The sequence below is a fragment of the Cupressus sempervirens genome, chromosome 9, assembly GCF_028749045.1.
Source record: "Cupressus sempervirens isolate cs-2001-9-10 chromosome 9, ASM2874904v1, whole genome shotgun sequence".
Classification (NCBI taxonomy): domain Eukaryota; kingdom Viridiplantae; phylum Streptophyta; class Pinopsida; order Cupressales; family Cupressaceae; genus Cupressus; species Cupressus sempervirens.
Window position 1 is genome coordinate 148,802,858 of NC_143126.1, and position 17,725 is coordinate 148,820,582.

At 35.7% G+C, this 17,725-nt stretch overlaps 1 pseudogene; it reads left to right on the forward strand.

Moving 5' to 3' along the window:
- The first annotated feature begins 866 nt into the window (after nucleotides 1-866).
- LOC149537953 (uncharacterized) overlaps nucleotides 867-17,725 on the forward strand; it is an 81,184-nt pseudogene continuing 64,325 nt past the window's right edge.

Consider the following 17,725-nt stretch of genomic DNA (forward strand, 5'->3'; position numbering starts at 1 on the left):
AGTAGAAAGTGGAAGAGAAGATCTGATACTGTCCCTTTAACTTTGAGAGTACCAAAAAGATACACTCATCATCTGTTTTGTTCTTCCCACATCCCTGCAAAAGTGTACGTAGAGATTTGAACTTCATCAAGAAGTCCTCAATGGTGGGAAAGTGATCAGGTGTCAAAGAAGTCAATTCTGCATCTAGCTGAAGTGCCCGAAACTCATTTACTTGTCCAAACAAAGTCTGAAATTTTAGCCAATAAGCTCGTGGAGTAGTCAAACCATCCAAGTGAAACAGCAAGCTGTCTGAAATGTTGAGTGCAATAAGCCCCATGGCTTCATCCATCTTGTTCCTGTGTTGTAGAATCTCAAAAGGGTGTTGGAGATTGGGCTGATGCTCATCCAGACAAGACCATAGACCTCTTGACATTAGAAGTCTAGTCATTTGTGCCTTCCATGTGTGGTAGTTGTGTGGTGTGAGACGGGATATAGATGGATCCGCCATTGAGAGAAAGAAGAAGACGGAAGTAGAAGGGTCTTAACTGAAGTAAATTACAGAAAAGAAAGACACCCCCCCACAAACGTACAAAAATATCTCCCAAATACCACAAAAAAACAACTAAGGAGAGCAAAAAAACTGGAAAGGAACCTGGATTTGTTGTGCAGAAAAATCCTCTAATTTGACATCAAAAATGGAAGGTCAAACGAACTCAAAATCGTGCGAAACTAGTACCAATGCGTCCGTCTCTGAGTCAGCTTTCCGACGCTTCTTTCGGATCGGAAAAAGACCTCCGTATGCTCAAGTTATAGCCAAAAAACCGACTGCTGCTCCAAAAATGCACTTGCTGGAAAATTACAAACAGTGGCATAAATTTGACGGCCGTATGCCCGTCACAGACCTGTCGCCGAAAAAAAAATCTGATTACCGGGAAATGATGTCATATGCCTGGAAAGTGACGTCAGCAAACCGGAATATGACGTCAAAAGCAGCCACGTGGCGGTCGGTGGTTGGAGAGGCCGCAGGGCGGCGGAGCAGTGGAAACCGCCGGTGGCGGTGGCGCCCGGGAGGAAAACCCGGCGGCGCCGCTGTCTGCGGTGGCGGAGGCGCTGCGCCCGGGCGGCGGACAGGAGGAGGCGGAGCCGGGAGGAGCCGCGGCAGAGCGCGGGCGGCGCTGCCTGCTGCGGCCGCTGCGGGCGGCGCGCGGGTGGCGGGGCGGCGGCCCCGCGGTGGCGCGGCGGCGGCGCCCGATAATATATATATATATTTTTTTAAAAAAAATTCGCGCTGCGTCCGTACGATTCGTACGGAAGTGCCTCCAGCCAAAAAAAATTTGCCTCCCGGAGCTCTGTCTCCAAAAATGACAAGCTTTATATGAATCCTGACTGCAAACGGCCTTCCGGATCCAATGGTGATGTCCGTTTGGGCTGAAAGTGCTCCAAAAATTCGCTCTAGCCCTGATTTGAAGAAAAAATGCACAAACAAACTAGGGTTTGTGACTTCGAATCACGGCTTCACAAATCCTTCAAACAAGAAGCAACAGGGAGGCTCTGATACCATGTAGGAGTTGATGAAATCCAACTCCGCAGTCGCCAAGATCACCTACATGCAAATAGCTTGCTGAAGAGAAACCGAAAGAGCAAGAGCAAATATTTCACAATAGGAAAATGAAATTGCTATGTGAATCGAATTAATTACAATGAGAGAGAGACCGTTTAAAAAGGCCTCATGGAAGCTTGTAGAACAAGCTGGAAGGAGGTAGAGGACAAAAACGACAACTCAGCACATATCCTCAGAAAGTGGAATATGCTAAAAAAGGAGAAAACTCCCGAGTTGTCAACAACAACCACTACATGCATTAAATACTAAATATGCATTAACCTAAGTAAGCTTAAGTAATAGAATAAATAATTAATAATTAATTATTTACTCTAACATTCTTGTCCTTATTCTTGGCTAACTATAACAACTGGGACATAAGTGATAATAGGTGTATTTTCTACCTATTGCATGGACTCTTGTGCATTAATCTTTGGATAGTCTTTCACTTGCACAATCATAAGATTGGGGTCCAACAACTTATCACGAGTTGGCATATGCACTGACTCAGTCTATACAAGGTCTTTACTCTCCTTCCTTGATTCTTTTTTGATTGTCCCTTATCTTAACAAATTTTTATTAGGGATTTTCTCTGATTCATTATAAATGACCATTGCCTTAGTTTTCTCTTCATTTAGTTGTAGTAAATTGTTGAATGTATCAACAAGATTATCCTGACCATCATGAATATCTTCCATGTTGTCTAACTCTAACTGTTCCTATTCACCTTTTTCTTCCTCACTCTTTTCTTCATCATCGGGAATTAGTCCTTACATCTTCTTCCATATTAATTTTCTTTCCTCAACAATAGGTTCAATCTTGTTCTTCAAAATTTGGAAAGCCCTCCTCTTAGGTACAAATCTATCATTGAATTATTTCATTGATTTTGCAATTTTCTTCTTATTTAGCTCAGACATAACTTGGGTAAGTGTACCCTCTCTTATTTATCTCTCCATTTTCATTTTTCATAAACTCTACAATAGAGCTCATTGGGTATCATATTCCCTAACTCTAGTGGTGTATACTTAAAATTTTCCATCATATCTAACATTTCTTTCTCTACTTTGTTCTTATCTTCATCACTCAATTTATCAAACTTAATTAAGTGACATCAACACAAGCCTACACAACCTCTGATATTTTCACATACCTTATCAATTGTCTTAGGCTTCTTGTGCACAACCATTGTAAATTGGCTTGTATCCTTAGATTATGTTTTGTCCTCCTCATCATTTTCTTTGGAAACTATGAACCTTATCCTAGGCTTGTTTACTAGTTGGCTTGACTCGACCCCTTCAAGATTAAATTTTCTCTTTGTTACAGTCCTTCCTTGAGTAAGTTGTGTCATGATGTAGGAGCATCTTGCATGGAAAAATTATTGAAAAAAAAAAATTGAAAAAAAAAATTGGAAAAAAAAAAAAAATTGTGGAGGAGAGAGAAAGTGACAAAAATTAAAGGAGAAATGATTAAAAAATAAATAAGGAAAAAGGAGAAAAGAAAGGAAAAGAGTATTTCTATTTTTGAGATGCATAGGTAGCATAATAAAACAAGATAAACAAAATAAATGGTTGTCATTCCATTTATTGAGGTGTGTGGGTAGAATTCTAGAAAGTTATGAATATTGTAGAAACTTGTGGAAGTTGTAGAAGGTTGTGGAGGAATTCTAGAAGCTTGTGGATAAGTCATGCATTGGTTGGTAAATGCCTATTTAAGCAAGGCATATGAGCATTTCTAATCAAGCTCAAGGAGAAGCTTGAGAAGGAGAAACTTGATTAGTGGAAGCTTGGAAAGCTTGGAAAGTTAGAAGGTGTGAAAGAGGAGGAGGAAGTGAAGAGTGAGTTTTCCTCAGTCTGTGGACAGAGCGCCGAATGTGAGGTAGTTTACAGTAGGATTGTGATGGACTTGTGAGTGTGTAGACAGAGCGCCGAATGTGAGGCAGTTTACTCTTGGATCTTGGATAAAGTTGGAGAAGATCTAGTGACTGCGGTTTAGAAACAAGGAGGTTACTTGGGAAGCATTTTATCTCATTGTCTTCATATTGTTGCATTCTTGGTTGTGAGTTGGTAAGGGTGGTGTGGCCCTTCGTTAGTGGTATCAGAGCATACCTTCATCAAGTGGTATCAGAGCGTACCTACATTATGTCACTTTCACTACTCCCTTTTTCTGTGGCTTGACAACTACCATAGATGTTTCCTGAGTCTATTTTCTTGTTACTCTCTTTATCTCAAGGGTAGGATTGGACTCCTCCTTGCCTTTAGTTTTATGTGGCTTGAACACAACTATCTATTTTCCTTTACTCTCAACCTCTTCTTCTTCTTGATCTCCTTCTTCTTAATCTCTTTCTTCTTTGTCTCCTTCATCTTCTTCTTCATCACTGGATATATCTTCTCCTTTTCCCTCTATGATAAGTAGTGGTGGCTCCTTCCCGACACCTTCACCCAAAATTCTTTCTAAGTTCTTAATCATCCCTTTTATTTTCTTGTTTAGTGTGGTAACCTTTGTTTCTATCATGATCTTTACCTTTGCAATTTCATATGTACTAAATAGATCAACTTCTTTATAAATTAGTTCATCCAACAATGCTGTAATTATTGCAACTGCTTCATTGATGTCAATTTAATAACCAAATGATTTCATAGTACTTATCAACCAAAGACTTAGGTATCCTAGACCTTTTCTTCATTTTATGCTTAAACTCATCAAAGTATCCATCCATCATAGTCTCAAAATCATCGCCCAACTAATTGATAAACTCATTAATTTATTGGGTGATCGACTTCTTCTTACTCCAAGTTACATTTCATTTAGTAGGGAAAGAGTTTTGCAAATAGAAAATTATAAAAAATCAACAAAGAACCAAACTTACACATGGTATTATTGGCCTTCCTGATACTTCTTAGGTTTTCCTCCCACTATTGTAATTGAAGCTCAGCTAGGTCGTATGAGTGACCTTTCTTTGCAATTTTCTAAGCGACATAAATTGAAACACATAGAATGGTTTCTAGTCTATTGAATTGATAGAATTTGCAAGCTATTACCCTCACAATGTAGTTTGTCTTGATATCTTGAATAATAGAAATTGTGATGCCATGCTTATTCCACACTTCCAGTGTATTGGTCTCTATCATTTCTTTTCTTTGACATCTGATAGTTTTAACTTTGTTAATTATGGGGTATCCAGTCACTCAGTGTATAATCTACTTTGTAATTTCCACTGGTGCACCGTGAAGCCATAACTTCATCTCATGTATATGGCTTAAGACAATCTTTATCCACTCAACCTTAAAAACTTTTAGGAAACCTAGGGCACATGTGAATTTGGCCACAATGATATGTTTGTGTTCCTCCTTCAAATTATCATCAATGTGTAATCTTTCATACATACTTCTAAGCTCAAAATCACCTATCACACTAATTTTACATGTCTAACATGGCCTAACATCATTGATCAATATAACCCTAGGTGGGATGGATCACAGGGCATCAAATGCATCATCCTTCAATGCAATCTTAGCATAAGCTTTAAAATTTGGTGGTTTCACTACTTCATTATGAATTAGTTGCATATCACTAACCTTTGATGTATTTCCCTTCTTGATTATTGAACTAGATGCCATTTCTATGTTTTGGGTTTCAAACTTGAACACTACTTCACTCTGTGATAACACAACTTTCAAATCACTGTAGTTGTCAATGGCATGCTGTAGAATCTTCACAAAAATCAATTAGCTTCACTCAAAAATCACTCTAAGTCTACTTTTCTTTGGAATCTCAAACGCAAGGTGTTCAAAATGATTGATAAAATTCATTAATAGGGTCAAAAATTCAATTTTAGGGCCTCATAAATGCTTCATACATATGGTGGGCATATGACAGTTGTCTTGGCTTTCACTACAAAATTTGGCAAACACACTTTGCACTTCCTTCAACTCGCTTCGTATTGTAACTTAGTTCATAATAGTTATCACACTCAGCTGCTTAAACCCTTTCATTCTTTAATACTAACACTTGACCATATCTATCTTATCAGCTCGTCTCCACATATTAGTTGGTTCAAACTTCAAATTTGTCCTTATGCATCTAACAATATGCATATTTGGAATTTTTCACTTTCAATCTTAGGAAATGATGTATGATTTAGAAAATTTAGAATACAGTTCCATACATACCTCTTTGTCTAGTTTGAGGTGGTGGAATCAGCTAATCTATTGGATTGGGTGATCACAACTTCACCATTTGCACTAGTTTCTCCTTCAATTTTATTTTTATAGGTTTGATTTGTCTGGATTCTCGCTTCTTTAGTATTGACCTTTTTTGTTCCATTATTCTCTTCATTATTTGATACTGGTGCCCAGTTCATGTAGTCTTTTCTTAGGTGACCAACCTTCTGACAATTAAAACATACTGGTCCAAAGTTCCTCCAGTTTCCTAATCTTCCTTTAAGATGTATCCTTGCACAATTTGTTACAATATGTCCATATGTTCCACATAATGGACAAGTAACCCAAGTATTGTAATCTCAATTTATAGTATCGCCTTGCTTAGTTGCTTTACCTTGACCTTTAGTATTCTTTTCTCTAGATCTACAATCTTGTACGTTATGACAATACTTTTCATTTTGACATGTGCAACAATAACCTTCAAATATAGATGTGGTTTATGTCTTGCTGGTCTTTGATCTACATTCATGTTATTAATGTCCATGCTTGTTACAATTGAAACAATTATCATTGAATTAAGGCTTAGAATTTGACTTACCAATTTTACTCCTGCAAACATTTGTTGTATGACCTATTTTTCCACAGTGATAGCATGTAGGCTTCTTTTTCTTAACATTCATTTGTTCTCCATGCTTTGCTAACTCTCCTAGCTCTATAGATGATATGAACTCGATATAACCAAGCCCAATAGTGTCATGAGGTCTTATTTGTGCTATGATTTGTTCATCCAATTGTCTCATAACCACTCCATATCTATTCATTCTTTTCATGATTTCTTTCCAAGCTCTCAACACAACTTTAGTTGATTGTTCTTAGATCTTAGATTTGTAATCTCTTCCACCTTCCTGACAATCTCATGATTAGCACTTAGTAATTTATTGACCATGTCAAATTGACTGTGGGTTAGCCTTTGTACCTCATTAATCCTTTCATCTAGACTTGTAGTCATTTTCCTTTTTGTCTTCTTTAACCATTACCTTATCTTCTTCATCTTTTTTCTTTTGTTCAGTTACTTCAAATAGCCATACTAACTATATTTCATGTTTTTTTTAGTGCTATTACCTCTTCATTTAGGATGGTTCCTCTCCAACACATTTGCTATTGCTGCATCAACTTCACTAGATCTACCTTCATCATAGAAGTCCTCAATGCTCCCTTTCTTGTATAGCCATTTCCTTCCTACTATTTACAATTTTATTTAATTTATCCTTTACACCCATGACTTGCTCAAATGCAAGTTGCAAATCAATCTTTTGATTCTCAATAACCTTTCTCAACTTGTAGGCTTCTATGTCCAAGATCTTTGACTCTCAAGTGGTTGGACTTCTTGCTTAGAGAATTGGGCTCTGATACCAATTGTTGGAAATCTAATAGGGAAGGTAAGATGCTAAGGGGGGTGGGGGTGTTGAATCAAGATCTTATAAAACTTTCACTACTTCAAACATGAATCATATTCACACTTAATTCACCATACACATCTATGCCTTAATCTTTAACTTTAGCATGAAACATGATATATGAACATATTATATCAGATCTAACTCCCAATAACATGAATAACACACATAAGAAATAAATCAACACATGACACTAGATATGATAATAAAGAAACCCTACAAGGTAAAGGAAAAATTATGGCGGGGATGACACCCACAAATCTTAACTACTACAACAATAAAGTGTGCTTGTTAGGGCTACAAAGTTAAAGGATTTAAACTACACAATTAAGTGGGAACTTTGTTAGGAGATTTACATAGGCTTGTTAGGACCACTCTGTTAAGAGATTTTCCCTGATACACCTATTAGAATGTAAGAGTACCTTGATCCTTTGGTTTGCACTTGAATTCTAATGACAAATCACCTCTAAATAATCTTATATTACCTCTCTATGATCAATCTTCAATAACTTCTCTTTGCACTGCTTGATTGCCTTAGTCCTCCTTAACACTTAACTCCACTGAATTTACCTTCAACTTTGCATCCAAACTTCTAACTCACAACAACTAAAATTAGGTCTGAAACCATCCTTAAATAGTTGTTTGATGAAGCTTCTATATCTTAATCAAGGATCACAATTCATTCCTTTTTCCACTTGACCTTTCCATTTTTTTCATTGGCTAATCACATAACATAGGGATTAATGATCCATAATTATAGGTGTAATTACCTCTATCATTGACTCCTCGATCATATAAGTAGGATTCCAACTTGGTAAAATAGTTTACATATGAGTTTGTGTCATTCCAAACTCAAATAAATCAAACTATGCCACTAAGCTCAAATAGCTGTTGGCACTCGCCACAACTTGTTCCAACATGTTGTTCTTTGGCATAAACTTCACTTGACTATAATTGAGTTTACCTTTTGGATTTCTTCATGTGTATTGCCGCTTGAATCACTTGGAAACTATTGAAATGCTTGGAAATGCTTGTATGTGTTCAACAACTATATTTTCCTCAGCACTAATTGAACTTCATTTACTTTGCTATTGAATAAGTCAACTTATATAGTGGCTCGATCACAATGATGACTGACAAACATTTCCTAGTTAATTACTAGGTGTTTTGCACTAATTGACAATATTAGAATTTCCTTTAGAGTAAACAACAAACACACCCTTATATCCAACAACATGAACATTACATGTAATGTAGAAAGCAACAATATGTTCATTAGGATGTTTTCATTCATCACCAAAAAATCTATGAAAATTCTTTCATGAGCAATCTAGAACAACATGCAGAGACAAAGCTAGATTCAAAGATCCAAAAGCATTTCCCCAAGGACCTTGGGCCATTTACATGTCCTTGGTAAATTCTTGAAACAATTACAAGGAATAAAATTAAAATAAATATTTACAATGAAGAAGGACATGAGTGTGCTTCAAATGAAAGCATGAGGATGTCAAATGTACACCATGTCCCCAGTAGAATTGCCAAAAATTGTTGGGTGGATATTTTACAATTGATAATTCATGCAAATTCAGTCATAGAATAGGTAGACCAACCATAACATGTGAAATAAAGTCTCTCCCACCTTTAAGGGAAGCTTCCCCCTTCTCACCATTCCTTGGATCAACTCAAGGTAACCAAGAAGTTAAGAGATGTGTTATAGGGTGTTTCTAATATTTTTTCTTCTTTCTTTTAGGAAATACTCATGGAGAAGGTAATTGTTTAGCTATCATTTTCCATGATGCTTAATGATAAGAATCCTTTCAAAATCCTCTCTTGAAAAGCTAATCTGAGGATCAACTCCAAGGTCTTCGATGATATTGCAACCTATGGAATCCACTCAGTTGAAGATAAATGTGAATGTTCATGAGGAGGCCTTTTCTAGTTTTGAAACAATTTGGATAAGAGGTATGATCAGCTTGCTATCTCAAAAAGGAATAACCACACAAAAAGTTTTTTTTTTTTTTTTTTTGTATTTTATATTTTAAAGATGAATGCAATCTAACAATGCAACTATATGAATTCATAATTTAGCCAAGGGGTTAGTAAGGCAAACAACAAAGATAGGGTGACAAGAAGTTTAAGCAAATAACATGAAAGTAAAATCCTAACAAACATAAGCTATGGTAACAACATGTCTGCGAGTTAAGCTTTTGAAAAGATCAATGGATAACTAATGAAAATAGGAGTAGTGCTTCCTTAATTCCACTGATGCAATTGTCAATGAGAATTTAGTAACTGTAAGATGTTTCACTTTTCATCAGATTGCAAGGCCACAAAAAGTGTGCTCATGCGAGACACAAAGTTATGTAGGAATAATATGATGATCTATTCTCAAACTAAGTATGCTAATAGAATTTGTAAACCCATAGAAAAAACCAAAATTAAAAGATCACACAACCAAAACAATGCAATAAAACTATTGGCTTAATTACACTTCATGAACACACATTCACAAAATATAACACACTTAGGCAAGAATCACTACACTCCAAATGCAAGCATCAAAATCATATATTATTGCAAAATAATGATGAACTTGATTACTTATTAAATTCTTGTATTTATAAGAAATATTCTCCTCAATTTCTGTTGAGAGTGGGAGATATCTTTATGCAATCATATTCTTCTAAACTAATAAAAAAAATCTATTTATGTACAAACTGACTATCTAACTGGTGCTAAGTAGGACTCCATCCATTTTATATCATTAATTGGATACATGAGCCTTTAAATATCATCAAAAAAAGAAATCATGAGAAAATATGAAAGAGAAAAACTTCAGTTGATGTAAAAGTGTTTGAAAGTGCCAAAAATAGGAACTGCTTCTTCACTAGGCGTCTATAGGAGTTAAACTGTTGTCAAAATGCATTTTTGATGCATGGAAAGCTCTAAATTTAAAATTGGTAGTTAAATATTGGTGCACCTCTGAATTCCTCAAAATCTTCTATGACTCTACTAAAAAAGTGCACCTTAGAAGCAGGCTCCAAAAAATGCAAAATTTTACTAAGTGTCAAAATTGAAATTGTAGCTTTTGGGTTTTGTTCCCCTTTATACCAAAGCTATATCTAGGTATTTTCACTTGAATTTATTAATGATCTCGGTGACTTGAGTTGCATCTAGAAAATTTAAGGTTGCATATTTATCTTTCACTTTCTTCCTATAGTTGCCAACTTTGATACGAAATCCGCAAAATCTTTGAGTTTTACATCAAACTCTAACAAAGCCTCTTCTGTCCTGAAAACCTACCTAATATCATCATAATTTTTAGCCTCCTCAAAATTTCTCTAGAATTTCTCCACTACTACCTCTACTAGTATTAATTTGTCTCATGCATCATCCTCAAAAATATCTAAACAAGCATCACTATAATGCTTCTCAGCTTCCAAAATTTTCTCTTAGGCTTGCTCCTTGAGCTTGTGAATCTCCACATGTAATGTCTCCATTACTTTATTCTCATCCACAATCTTTTCAATCCAATAATCTATCTTTTCTAACTCCTCAGCTTTATATACACCCATCATCATTTGATACCTTTGGCCTTTAATTGCTTGTAATGCTTGCAAATCCTTGTCCCAGGTATGTATCTCATCCACTAGACAAAAATCTTGATTCAAAATGGCTACTATCCTATCCACATTCTCCTGCATAAAGTGTAATAGCGTTAGATTTCATTGAATGGTTTGTACACCCTTTTCCTCAAAAATTTCTTGCTATTGCTGATAAGCTCTCAAAAATGGGTCCAACTATACCACACCCCTATCTCTTCTTTCAATTGATGCATTCAAAGTGTCCTCAAGGTTTGTGGGATCCAAGGGGCCAACAAATTCTCTGAAATATCCCTTTAAGATTTCATTTTGCTGCCAAAGTGTTATTAATTCCACCCCATCTTTCTCCAAGCTCTTGAATACCTCCTTCATACCTGTTGTAACCATTAGCTTATGGTATCCAAGGTAGGCTTCCTAATCATGACCTCCTTGATTTGATAATCCCATGGCATCAATTCTTCAATGTTTGAATGTGGAGGAGGGATAGCCACATGTGCAAATAAGTCCTGGCTCTAATCACTCATGATAAAGGCTAATTCTTGTGCATCTTTTGGAGGTGATTCAGGCTTTGTCAGCATTTCAATCAATTCCATTCTATCCTCCTCCTTAGTGGTGAATTGTTGTTTCTTATTCCTTATTACTTTTTTTCTCAGCCACCTTGGGATATGCTCCAATAGAGATTTGCCTTTCAAGGATGAAGGAATCTGCTTAGCTATACTCTTCCCCTTATCACTCCTTTCTAAAGTCTTCTCCTTTTGTGAAAGATTTGCATTGAGAATTTCTATATTTGTAGAGCCCACAGTCCTCACCTCGATGTCTTGGGAAGTTTGCTGAGGTTGTTCACTTATCTGCCCTTCTTCTGACACTTCCTGAATGGATTTTTTTTGTGGCTCTTCCTATTGTTCTACTCAAACTTTTTTTTCTTCTATTCTTGGAGGCAAAGGGGTAGTTGATCCCTTGTCTACATAGAATGTGACTTGTAATGAAGATGATGAAACCACCTCAGGTCCTTGTGGTTCGGGTGGCAGCTGACTTCAATCCTCCTATTAAGGTTGACTGGTTGGAGTGTCCCTTATCTTATCCCTGACCAATTCAATACCCATGGGCATGAAATCAAAATCTAATAGCTAAAAGACATCAGTGCCCTTTACATCCTACTCATCTATCCACCATTACATTTCATCTTCTAATGTTGTAGTCTGGATGGGTTGCTCAAGAATAGATGGAGGTGTGATGGTGGAGCTTCTTCTCCTTTCCAAATATTTATCTCTTATGAGAAAAATTATCTAGTTCAAAGGTATATTATCCTCTTCATCCTCATCATCCTCTTTTTCTGCTTCTTCTGGAATAGGTTTGAGGACTGATGGGAAAATAATTACTTTCTTGATCACCTTTTCTCTCCTTTTCATCGGAGTCTTAATCTTTCTCCTATTATTAGGTGTGGAGAGGGAGGCTTGTACCTATTATTGAGGTATTTCTTGTATTTCCACTTCATCTCCTCCTTGTCCTTGCTCAGCTGGTGGTACTTGAGGATTATCTTGGGTTTTTGTAGTTTCAAATTTTTTTGACCCTTGTACATTTTCTTCTCCTTGCTACGGAGGTGCCTAAATTTCTCCCTCTTTTGGCTCAACTCGTTGAGGAGAATTCCTCTTCCTTTTTCCCTTACCTTTACCTTTCTGTGCTTGATAATACCCAATTGGTCTGTCAAGTTGGTGCACCATTTCTGGTCTTACTAGTGGCTGGGTTGTAAATGTAAGTACTATTACCTTTTCTCCTTGGCCTTTAGCTGGGTGAGCTTGAGCATGGAAGATCACTATTTCAGGGGTTGGATCAAGTTTGAAAGATCTCTTGATCGAATCATTTTCCAATTTAATGATGTGCCTTTCCCTGTGATTAATGTCTAAGTTCTCTTCTTTATCAATCTCAACATTCATTATAGGTCTATCACCAATCTTATCCCTATTGAATAATAGATCGAGAAGATCCTCCATATCTTGTTGAACAATCTTTAATGGAATCTTTATCTTCAAAGCTTTCTCTACCAGATATAAAATCATCCTACAATAATCCCTTATGCGAGCATTGTAGTCATTTGTTGCATTCATCCAGTGATCTTCAATGGCATCTTCATGGTTAAATGTTTTACCCACTAAGTATTGCACTCTCCTAATGTTATCAAAATAGGGTGAGGGGAATTATACTCATCCAAGGGATACTGATCCCATTCACACTCAAAAGATGGAATATCTTGTCTCTAATCCACCTTGAAAGGTCCTATAGTCATAGGCCATGTCCAACATATTTTATGTTGCTTTCTAACTCTATCATATGCAAACAAGAGTTGTCAAGAGATCTCTAGAAGAATAAGTCCATCATAGGGATACCTCAAGAGCTTCTTAGGGTTGAGAGTTGTACCTGCTACCCTCAAATATGTAAATGTTCAAACTAGATATAGTAAGCTTCGATTTTTGATATCTATGTAGTTGCCTCTTCGGATATCCTCTTCACATAATCCCCCTCTATAAACTTGATTATCATGAATATGAAAGCATCATTTACAATCCTATATTCTTTGCTTTTCTCTAAAAGCTTCTTCTTTACCAATTGAGGATATACAATATAGGGTGAGGTGTTTGCATCTTGCATACTACCCTTCTTATAGAGCCCAAGATAATCTATTGCTCTTGCAGCTAGTAGGTATACCAAATATGAAGTCATGTAGAATTTTTTGTTATTTTTCACTGCTATTAGCTGCTCTCCCAAGGTCTTGTTGAGAATGGAGGCCTAGTCCATTGGCATCTTCACCGTCTTGATAGTCTCAATGAAACTGACCATCTATATGTTCAAATGTCCCAAAGCAGGCAAACCCATGACTTTGCTCGAAAGAATGATTGAATATCCAATATTGTCCTTCATATAGCCTCATGTTATATCCACCTTTCCTGCCTTCCACCATAGAGGAGTCTTCTCAATGAGGTATGACGATTGTATAATTTTAGAGGCTTCCTCCACATGTTCCCTATACCATCTCTTAGCTTGGTGATAGAAACTGATCTGCCCTTGGTAGATGAAATACCTTATGTATGTTGTTAGGTTAGAAATCCAAGATGATCTCTCCAGTTATGCTTTTCATGATCCTTTCTTCTAGAACATATTTCTCTGCGAGCGTCATGATTAACTCTAAGGACTGCAGTGAAATTGGATGTGACACTGTATTAACAAGCCCTTATCAGATCAGTGTGGAAATCATCAAAGACCTTTCTGTTAGTTTATTACACAATGTCAGGAATGCATCCAAATTTGTGTGTCCTAACTTAGTGTCCTAGATTTCTGAGTTCTTGTCCTTAAATCTTGATTTCATCGGCACACCTTGAAACTTGAATACCACTAGCTTTTGAACCATCTTATCGGTAAGGGAGGATGATGAAGGTGCCATTGAATCTACACAAAAAGCATTCCCATTAGTTTAGAATTGATGAAAATTTGATTAAATCAAACCTTAATAATGACATGATTAGGACCCAAAACCCTAATGTTTGAAAACCTCTCAAAACCCTAATTTAACAACCCTCTCTTGTTAAAAAATGGGCACATCTAGTGCACCTGGTGTGCCTTTCTTCATTTTCAAACTTTAACAAATGGGTGTGCATCAATGCACCTCATGGGGTGTGCTGATGCACACCCAAGTAGGAACTTAGGCATCAAAATGGGGGGTGATTAATCTTTTTAGGGGGGGTGCACAGTAGTGCACCTAATTAGGTGCACTATTGCACACCTCAGCTAGGAGATTTGCACTTTTTTTTGAAAAATGTGTAGAGTTATTTAGGTTTTGCAAAGGGAAAATAAGGTGCATAGTAGCACACCTAATTAGGTGTGCTACTACGCACCTTAGCAAATGTGTTCAACTTTGTGTAAGTTTTTTAATGTTTACAAAGCAAAATAAGGGCACATCAGCACACTCGGGTAGGTGCGTTGATGCACACCCCTTTTGAAGTTTTATTGTCTTATTTTTGTAGGGGGTGAAAGTGGAAGGCACACTTTATCAAATGTAGAGCTACGAAGTTCAGAATGGAAGATGCACAAATGATGAACAAAAGTGGGGGGGGGGGGGGGGGGTGGTTTATAGACCTAGGCCCCATACACATTTGATTAAAAAAGGGGGTGCATAGCTGCGCATCCACCTTTGTGAGTGTTTTTTTGATGGATTTTGGTACACTAGCACACTTGGGGAGGTGTGCCTCTTTTATTAGCAAATAAAAGACTTATGCACTCTAATTGAGGAAATCTGGACTTTAGGTTTTCACACCAAAACCCAAACCTGACCAAAAATAGTAGATAAAACCCTAAAAAGACTGAGACCCCAAACTAGGGTTACAAAAAGTCAAAAAATAAAGTAGGGGGTCCCCATTTATAGGTGAAATGGGGTGTGCATTGTGAAAACCACAATAGTAATGAGCAAGTTGGATCTCTTACACTACACTTCCATCTAAAAGTTGGAAACAATGATACTAATACCAAACAACAACACAAAGGTTGATTGAGAGTGTACTATCTTAGATCTATATTTAGTTTTATCTATTCTATAAGAAAAACCTCTACCATTGAGGAGCACAAACTTCCAAAAGTAGAGAATTTCTAACTATTTCAAGACAATAATATAAGCCACAATCACAACTTCTAGTCTATATATTACCACAATTTCTCCTAGTCAAGGCTTTGATTCCACTTATAATCATTATACTCTATTAGCCATACAATAATAACATGAAAGAAAGATAATAGGAAAAAAACATTATCACAACTTCCAATTTGATCTATCACAATTATTTCCAGTCAAAGCTTTCAATCCAACAGCTTCTTTCTATTCACTTTTCTTTTCAATTTGGGCTATACAATCAAAATTATGCTTACACAAGTTTGGCAACGTTCTCTTGCATACAATAAAAATGATTTTTACAATGATAGGACATTCCTTTATATAGGAAAAAGGAGTGACAAAAAAAGGAGAAAAAGGTCAGAAAAACTGAACCACCTTGACTAAGTCATACTAGGAAAGAAGATTTATTGGATTACATGCACTGAAGATTCAAGTAGTCAAATTACAATCAATCATATTACATGTAATCTATCTTCTACAACTAGAAAATTTAAAATGCTCTTGAAGAAAAAGTTGAAACTGCTAAATAAATCCTATAAATTATTAACAAAGGCTCTATATTTGTTGAGGTTGTCAAATTGGGAGTTCATGTATTCTGCATCACTATATTCTCTTTGATAAATTTCTAGTTGTCATTTGAAACTTGATGTAATCAAGATTTTTATCATTCTATAGTTATGAATTCTTCTTTGTTAGATTCACACATTTTGGAGTTTTTGACACTTTGAAAAACATCTCAATCATGTCTAGATGTAAACTTAGAACAACTTTCCAATCAACATCTTCAATTGATCTCTCTCTCTCCCTCTCTCTCTCTCTCTCTCACACACACACACACACACACATACACTTTTTAAAAGTTCTTTGTTGCATTCCCGTACAAACTCAAGTTCCAAGGATTCCAATAGAAAAGTGGAGACCAAATGAATATTACTTCTTTTAGTTTGAAACATTTCTTCTTTACATGATGTTTCAATTCTTTGAAGAAATTATGACATATCTTGACTTAAAGAGTTTGTTGCAACATGAAGATTCCAAATAATAAAAACGTCATTCGAAAGGATTTGATCCATGAGAGCTTCAAGATTCAAACAATAGTGATAGATCCATGGAAGGATAAGTGTTTGGAGTATCAATTAGATACTTATTGAACACTTTTTAAGGCTACAAATGAATGGAAAAACTTGTATTTTTGGTAGAAATGACCAAAATTGGGGTTTGGATGGTGGATTACATGTAGGCAAGATGGGGATTTTTCTTTGAATGACTTATAATGCAAGTGAGAAGTATACAGATATATGTAGGATGAGAGATTTTATGTTAAAAATGTAAGTTCTAACCAAAATGGGTTTAGGAGATGCAATTACACATGATAATAACTCATAATTTTACTAGATGGAAATATATAATTTAGTTTGTAGAATATGATTCCATATGTAGGAATGTGGATTTTGGATGTATTTGGTTAATGGATTCAACATGGAAGATGAGAGCATGGAAATTCGCTTGTGTTCTTGGGGGAAAATATCTAACTTTTCTCCAAAAAAAAACAACAAAATATATACAAAAACTTGAAACAAAAGAAAAACATACCTCTTTCTTTGACTCAAACTTTTACAAAATCCCAAACTTTAGTTTGTGTGCAATTTCATTTTTGAAATGGAAGAGTTTTTGCATTTACAATAAAATGAAGGTTTCAAACTTATTAAATAACTCAAAGCAAAAAACTAGGGCTCGATTCAGTCAAATGCAAAATAAAGAGCCAAAGAATGCAACAAGCTTGCAAAATAAAATCCTCCCACTTACTTGAAGAGTAATGAGCAAAATTTTGAAAAAGAATAAGTTTGAATGAATTTGTTCTCTCCAAAATTGGGTTCTCTATGTGTGTGCATGTAAGGACAAAAAGAATTTGAAAGTTTTAAAATTTAGCTTTAAATATTGATTCTAAGATGCAAATGCATGTGCATAATGAAAAAAATGGTCTTTCAAATGTCTCCCTAAGTGAAGATTGTAGACACCTAAAAGACCTTTAGAAAATAAAGTATTTTTATTTTCTGAAAAATTCCTGATGACATCATCATTTATTAATTAATTAATTAATTAATTAATTAATTAATTTTTATGCCATTAAATCCCTTTATCTTAATTAAAAATATTTAATTAAGGAATCCCTCCCAAAAATGTTTAAATCTTATTTAAACATTATTTCCTTATTTATTAATTATTTAATTAATAAATTGACCAAAAATCCTAAAATAAATAAAATTTTT